An 8,547-nucleotide genomic window follows, 5' to 3' on the forward strand; every position below is an offset into this window, starting at 1 on the left:
GATAAATGGCATTTCAAAATGGTATATGAATCTGAGTCTCAAATAGGAATCTGGAGGAGTTGGGTTCAGTCCTGTACATCATCCACCTGCTGTCTCCTCTTAAACAAGTCGCTTCTTCTGCAAATACCAGTTTCATTTTTATTGAATCGAAGTCAACTGCATCCTCCTGTGGTCAAGAATCCTGTGCATAGCCCAGCACTGTAGCGTGTTTGGCGCATGGCCGGACTCCCTAGGCTTAAATAAGAGGTCCATCCATTTTCAGCTGCAGTGTTCTGTGCTTCAGTTTCATTTAGCAACTTGAGCTCACAGAGAAACAGGCAGTCATGAATGATTATACCATTCTCCTCTGTGAGAATCCCATGACATATTCAAACTTGATTTACTCGCTTTTAGATAAAGACACAGGCTTCTCATTTAGAAGATGGAACAGGGAAAGACAGTTTCCTGTCCTTTCCTTTCCCAGAACCATTTATCTTTCAAGCTGCTGCAGGTTTCTACGGGGCGGAGGCAGCTGCTGCAGGGAGATGCGGAGGGCCTGGATCTGCACTCAGCACCATGTCTCCTCTCTCTGCTGGCCATCACCATCCCTACAAGGCCGAGCCTTTAACAATGCCTTATTATGCCCCAAACCAAGGTCCTTCCCACAGTAATGAGACCGGAGGGTTGCATGGTTTCTCTCCCTCCCTTTTGTGTATGTGTAGTCTATGTTTATATGCATGCATATATGTGCGTGGGTGTAGAAGTCAGAGGTTTCCTCAAGTGTCTTTGATAGCTCTCTGCCTTGTTCTTTGAAACAGCTTCTCACTGAACCTTGATGTCACTGATTGGCTGGACTAGACAGGGAGTTCTGAAGATCCATCTGTGTCTGCTCCCACTGTGTACGGTTTCAGACACAGAGCAGCATCTGGCTCTCATGGGGAATTCAAAGTTAGGTCCTCAGGCTTGTGCAGCCAGAATGAGTCATCTTTCCAACCCACAGGTTCTCTTATTGAAACGAAGACATCGACGTTCAGGCAGACCGAGGGAGTTTCTGAAATTTGTTGGCTAAGTCATGATATGATATCACAGAAATGATAACCTCAGTAATCTCCGTATACCTGTGAATTTCCCATTACATGACGGGGAACGGGGATTTGGACATTAGCTTTCTGAATATCTCCAGTGCTCAGATGCTTCAAAGTAGGCATGCCCTTTCAAATATCTGTACAACGAGTTTTACATTTATGTAAATACTGGTGTGGCCTGCTATATTGAGACACACACTCGGCTATTTAAAGATCATTGTCTTAGTTCCCTTTAGCCGTCAACTTGACACATACCTAAACATATCAGGGGAGAGGAAACTCTGTTAATGGTTTCATTCTCTCAGAGTATCCTATGGGCAAGTCTGGGGTGCATTTCATTAGTCAGAAATTAATGTAGAAGGGTTCCAGCCCACATATCCAGTGCTATCCATACTGGAGCTGGGACTGGGCTAGCTGAGCCTGGACCTGGGAACAAGCCAGCAAATGCTGTTCCTCTGTTGGTTTCCGTTTCAAGTTCCTGCCTTGATTTCCATCCATCATGTACTGTGAAGTGTAAGAAGAAATAGATGCTTTTCTCCCCAACATGCTTTTTTCATGGTGTTTCTAAGACCAACAGAAGTCTGACTAGAACAGTTACCTCCAGAAACAGCGAAACACAAGGAACTGGAGTTGGAAGAGGGTTCAACATATCGCAGAGATACAGCAGTGAACACTGAAGGAATATCCCATTTGGCCACAGCTTCATGTGTAAAGCTGTTCCACCGCGCACATCACCTTTGAAACAGATTTATTTTCAAAATTGGGACTAATACGTTGAAAGGACCAGAGTGGGAGTCAGGAAAGTAGCTAGCAAAGCTAAGCACACAGAAGGTGCTGTGCCTCATGGTAGCTCCAACTGTGACTTCTGGGTGGTAAAATAAGTCATACTTGCAAGAAAACCAAAAGCACCAAGGGCCATTTCCAGGGTGAGGAAGCTGGACGTCAGCCACACATCAGAGCCCTTTCTTGTTTCCTCTGGGAGGCAATAGTCTTTTGCCTCTTGTCATATGAGACTCTGGTCCAGAATTCTCACAGTAGATCTAAGCTTCTCTGGATTTTGAGCATTGCAAAAAGGGACTTGCTTGACCTGCCTTGTTTTGCATGCTGCAATGTTCAATCATTTTCGTGGTCGACTCCACTGTACTCATGCTCACTGCTCCCCGTGCACATGCCGCTGGCCAGTGATAGAGCCTGAACAGGAAGAGATTATGACTTAGCTCAGTCATAAAATGCTGCTGTGGTCTCCTGTGCTTACCTGTCCCTCACACAATACACTCTATATGGGGCAAGTGGCCACTGCTGGCCTGAACTGGTCACATGTACTTCCAGTCGGAAAAGTTACCATGGGCAGGTAGGTCTTCAGGACCACCGTCTTCTTGGGTGAAGTCTCTTTTTAAAAGGAATACAGTGTTTTGCTAAGAAGCATTCCTCTCGGGAATGAAAAAGGAGTATACTATCTTTTGACTGGATTGTGCGGAGTATTTTTTGAATTCGAGTTCTTTTGTGAAGGTTGGATCTTGGGCATGGTGTCTTAGCCCGTGTTTTACTAATTTAGCCTCCTATCTGTACGTTTGTTTGGATTTTATACAAATATCATCAAAAACATCTCTTCTAACCATTTGCATTTCATTCCCTTTCCTTGACTTCACTGGTTGACAAAGCTTTCTGGGTATTGTTGAATGGCCTTGGGAGGGGGGAAGAAGGCTAACACTTGCTTGCACCTTTTCCAGTGTCAGGCAGAAGGGACTTTATATGGCCACTCCATCCAATTGAGGCAATGATATTCTCACTTGGAAAAGAGACTCAAACCCCACTACATATTAAATTTTATCGTGCATTTATTTTCTATGAAAGATTTTAAATTTAGGACTTTGCACTTGAGAAGCGAGCACACAAGCCCTGAGCTATCTCTGGTCACTTTCTGTATGGAAATAGCCCCATGCACATTCTTTCCTTCAGATAATGCAGTAAACGGCAATGGCTGACTGCACCCTGGAATAAGTAAACCCAGTGGCGTGGATCATCTTGTATATGGGGCAGATTTCACCAGCTTTTATTTTGCTTATCATTCCCAGACTGAACTCATGAAAGATTCCAACCTGTAATTTTCCTCCTAAATTCTGCTTCCTGTCATCGTTTGAGAGTCTTCTTTGCTTTATAGGCAGGTTGCCTATAAAGACTGTGAGAGAATTAGGCAAGGTTCATGGGGCAAGCTTGCTCCTTAATCTGTGGCAGAATTAATTGGCGGTTCAGCTGGTCTGGGGTTTGCTTTGTGGGCAGATTTATAATTATAGTTTCCATTTCTCTAATAATTACAGGATTCCCAAGGTTCTATGAATAGTTATGCTCTTCTCTTGTTTGTCCATTTCATCTAAAATTTCAAACGCCTTGGCATGGACAGGCTGCAATTTCCCGTGAGCATTGCACTGTCCCTGTGATGGGGCTTTCTCAGACATACAGCCCTTTCTCCTCCAAGGGTTTATCATCTTCAGTCTTTTCAAGACTTCCTGTGTTTCTCTGCCACGCATTTGTTTTCTACCTTATCCACTTCCACTTTCTCCTTATTATTTCTTTTCTTTATAGCTTGATTGAGGATGGTTCTAAATTTGCTGTTCGTTCATTCTTTTCTAGCCTTTCTTTCCTCCATAAAGTCTCCTCTAGACTTTCACCTGTGGCTTTTCTCTTCTACATCTGGATCTCCTTGGAGTTTCCATTAGGGTGCCCTTGATCTGAGCATTTAGACACGGAGCCATTTTTGATCCCTCATATCAATTTTCTCATTGTCTATTTAATGGACTTTTAGTTGAATTGTTCTAGTAATGGAGAATTCTTTCTGCGTGACTGCCATTTATGAAACTGGAAGAGTAGTCAGTGTGGTTAGATGTTCCTAGTATGTCGCTATCATGCGCTCTGGTTTCTGAGGACAGGGTTGCCCCCAGTGGGCTAACTAGTGTCCTCTTTCTTTTCTTTTCTGTTATCTTTTGTGGGCTGGCATACTGGTCTCCCATTATTGGAGGTTTGGAATTTTTTTCTTGTAACATTGCTAAGCTTTTCTTCATTCATCTAAAAATGATATCCTCAGGTGACTTTAAGTCTAAAACTGATATGTCTCCTTGACCACTCAACTTTTCATGGCCAGTGCTGTCCATGGGAAATCTCTAATGCTAGCTCCTTCTGACTTGTCCTGTCTATGCTATAGACACAGGCTAGAAGCCCCTCCTGATAAACTTGTTGTCAATTCACTTTTAATACAAATCTCTGGAAATGAGGGGCTGAGATTATGACACCCTCTTCACTGTTCCTCCAGGAATAGTCTCACAGAGATGGATGCTGCCCTCATCCTAGTCAAGGCTTCTCATTCTGTGTTAATTCTTATCTGCTCCAGATGCTTCACATAGAAATGGCATGGTGGTTAAAACTCCAAATGGCTGGCAGTATCCTAGCAAACACAGTAAAGGAACAGAGTAGGCTTGGTCTTTGTCTGTAACTCCCAGTGATACAGACAAACACTGTACTTATGACAGTGACCCCATGAAATGAAGAGTCATGGTAGGGTCATAGCTGTCACTGTGTACATGACTGATGATTGAGTGATGGGTGACTGTCTTCTGCTCTCATGGTGAGAAATCTCAGGGAGCTGTTGTTGGTAGACAGGAAGACAGAGATGATGCCTCATAACCTGTGTAAAAGGCTCATTGTTCGCCTCCAGAGACACTGGCTGCCCAGTAGCTCAGGCCAAGTGCATATGGGAGGTGCTGGGTCCAGCTTGGGTGGGCGGCCTGTCCTCAGCAGCAAGACCCTTCCTCTCTGGTTAATGACCGCCTTGTGTGAATGTGAACCAACTGTGAGGACGAGAGTGGACTTTGATTTGTATGCCATGCGCTCTGACTTTACATGGGATGAATCCTGTGTGAAATCCTGCACAGCTGACTCAAGCCTTAACTCTGCCCTGGAGCTCACCCATCCTGGCCATTTCTTTGAGCCGTTTTTGAGGTCCATCCCATTTCTGTCAAGTGTCTCCTGGGTTATATATGCCTTCCCGCCATTGTTCTAGCCTTGTAGATAAATTAATGGACAGATAATGCCCTTGGGCTGTTTGGAAATTCCAAACGGAGTCTTTCTCAATTTCTTCTCAGCTAGAGTATCTAAGCTTTTTGTTTTGTTTTTCTTTTCTTTGTTTCATCAGTGCCTAAATCCTGCTTGCCTGGTCCAGATCCAGTTCCAAACAGTTATGGAGTTTTCAGCATATAACCAGAAACTCTTTACCAAATTTGCCTCATCAGCAAATGCCTTCATGCAGCTTCTTCTGCTATGATTAAATAAAAGAGGGCGGAAATCTTACGAAGCAAAAAGGATTATTTTCTCCTAGAACTTTGGATGCTGGAAATTCCCAGCTAAAGTTATAAGATTAGACAATGGGCCTATACTGGGTCATAATACAAGAGGTCACATCAGATGGCAGGAAATAACAGCACACGTGGAAGGGACCACGCCCATTACATCAACTGCTCTCGAGGTCAGTAACCTAGTCTCAACAGACAGAACCCACACTCGGAATGAGCTCCTTTCCTTTCTAAGTGTTGGTTTTCATGACCTATTTACTCCACGCCACTGAGTTCACCACCACTCACAACCACAGCACCATCTACGCTTCCACTCATACAGCTCCGGGAGGAGAATCCCAGCAGTAAGGTTTACTGCCTTGACCAGACAGGAGCAGGAAACGTTTTCTATCATTTCAGTTATGTGACGTCAGTGCAGACCATTTTTTTTCCTAAGTAATGGCAAGGAGAGAATATGGCACAGGGCTCAGTGTGTCCTGCCTGTACCACCATCCAGGCCCCTTTTCTTTATCGAGACTGGTGGCTCACAGGGATGTAAGCTGTGACCTCTAGCTCACCTGTCCTCTGGAGATTCAGCATCCTCTGTTGCTTGGCCAAGCATGAGACTCCCTTTAAGGCCGTTGTGCTCCACCTTGTTACGGAAGAATAAAAAGTAAAGCAGGAATGTGGCAATGCACGTTCTACATGCCACACCATGGATTTCTGTTTTACCTTTCCAGCAAAAGAATCAGCAATGAGAGCCTGACTTCTGCCCTGGCTTGCAATGAACCACACTGTTAATGAGAACATAGACACATTTGAAGAGCTCACAGAAATGCAACACAAGGAAGAGTCTCACTCAGTTTGCATGGCGCGTCCTCTGGGTAGATGCACACAAAACGTGCAAGCCCTGTGTGTGGTGAATACAGAGATGGTAGAAAACCATGGGGGAAGGGCAGCCAGGGGCACTGGCAGAAAAGTGTAATGAGTCCTTTTTGTCCTGCCACCCAGACCACAGAGATGTATTATTAATAATGAAAGCTCAGACTTAGCTTAAGCTTGTCCCACTAGCTCTAATCCCTTAAACTAACCCATATTTTTCTTAACCTATGTCCTACCATGTGGCTTTTACCTACCTCCCATTCTGTGTGTCTGACTCGTTCCACGTCTTCATTGTCTCCTTCATTATCTTCTTCCTCTCTATGCCTGGAAGTCCCGCCTATCTCTCCTGCCTCGCTATTGGCCATTCATCTTTTTATTACACCAATCACAGCAACACCTCTTGGCAGTGTAAAAAATGTGCCACAACAGATTAGAAACTAAGGGACACCTTCAAATATTATTTATCCTTATTTTATGTGTATCAGTGATTTGCGTGCCTGTATGTCTGTGTGCCACATGTGTGCCTGGTGCCCATGAAAGAAGCGAGAAGAACGTATTCAATCTTCTCAAACTGGGGTTGGGAAAGCCATCATGTGGATACTGGGAACCAAACCTGGTTCTTCTGCAAGAGCAGAAGCTCTCCAGCTTTATTAAGGGGCTGTGTTAAGACTGGAAAAGAGGAAGTTATGCACACACATCAGGAAGTTACAGATACACATCAATCATCTCTTGTCTTCTTCAGGATGCCACAGCCGGTGCAGCAGTCTGCTGAGTTTGTGGTTATTGATGTATTAACTTGATCTGAAATACACTTTTAACTCTTTCTTCTTTTTTTTTGTATGTGTAGAGGTATCAGCTTTGTGCTTCCTGGAGCTGATTCTCTGGGCTGTGTGTTTGCATGTCAGTTCTCGGAAACTTGCAAGAAGCTCCTAATAGTTGGCCATTCTTTCTCCTAGGATTCCTGGCAGCCTCTTTATCACTGACTGTACAGGATGCTCATCTTTTCAGCAGAGTAATGAGCAGCAGCAGGAAGTGTGGCACCCGTGACCACTCACTCTATGATAGTCCAAAGATGAAGGAGAAGGAAAAAAAAACTGAGGGTCTCAGTCTATTTATTGACTGTGAAATTGGCCAGTCTCCCCAGACATCTGGAGTCTCCTTGTCTTGTCCTTAGAGTTAAATTTCACCGTACTAGCTCCTGTACAGAACATTCCCGATGACTAAACAGAACAGCAGTGCCTAGAGAAGTCACATGCAAATGAGAAAGGACTTTGTCATCGTAGGAGCTGCCGAAAGCAAGCACCGCAGAAGTGACACAATCAGCAAGTTGCTGCCAACCGATGGCTCAAACTAAATAAAAACAAGCCACATCTCTTAGATGAGCCAAACCTCTGAGGATGTTGTTTAGTTTCCAGGCTGAGTCGTGGGACCCAGATCACAGACCACAGATTCATAGTTTGAAAGACAAACCTTTAAAGAGAAGTATCATCTGGGTGAGGGGGGATCCTATGGTTTAAACAAAGTATTATGATAGCACCTCTGTATTTGAGAAGGACTCACAAACACTTCCTTGTAGATAGATGGCTACTCTCACAATACTCCATAAATCGATGAAAGCAACCCCCACCATGTAGCTGTCATCCTTCTTGACCTCCTAGCTCTGTCAAACATTCTTCCATTAAGTGGGATTAAACCTATAAACCTCGGCTCCACAGAGACAGGAACTGCCAAGCAGAGGACGGCTGAGCTTCCTTTGCAATAAGAGGCTCCTGATTGAGCCTTGGAGAAGGCTATGGCTGCTGACAGGCAAAGGTAGCGATTGAGAGCATTTCTCCAGAGGCGACATTGCTGTGTCTTTGTGGAAATTTTGAGGCGCAGAGTTATAGTAGCCCTCACCAAAGAGCAGAATGCGTGATGTGTGTGGAGCCAGCACAGGGCTGAGGATCCTAGGGGCCACCTCATTGCAAAGGTCACTGACTGAGGTTGGCATTGCCCAGGAAAGGAGTGGTGAGAAGAATGGGTCCTCCCATCATCTGCATCTTGGGCCCAGTAGGAGAATGAGATGCAGACCCCTCTGGAAGGTGGCTGGGTGCTGGGTTTAAAGAAACACATTGAGCTAGTGGACACTCTGGTACCCAGACCCCTCTCTTACCTTCTGCCTTCACTCTCATCTTCATCTTCATCAACACCCTGGTGAAGGGTACCAGTACTGGATGAATGTGAGCCATCGGGGCTGGGTCAGAGGCTGGCTCATTGTTGGTTTGAAGAATTTTTTGAGC

Source organism: Arvicola amphibius, chromosome 12 (assembly GCF_903992535.2).
Source record: "Arvicola amphibius chromosome 12, mArvAmp1.2, whole genome shotgun sequence".
In the NCBI taxonomy this organism is placed as follows: Eukaryota; Metazoa; Chordata; class Mammalia; order Rodentia; family Cricetidae; genus Arvicola; species Arvicola amphibius.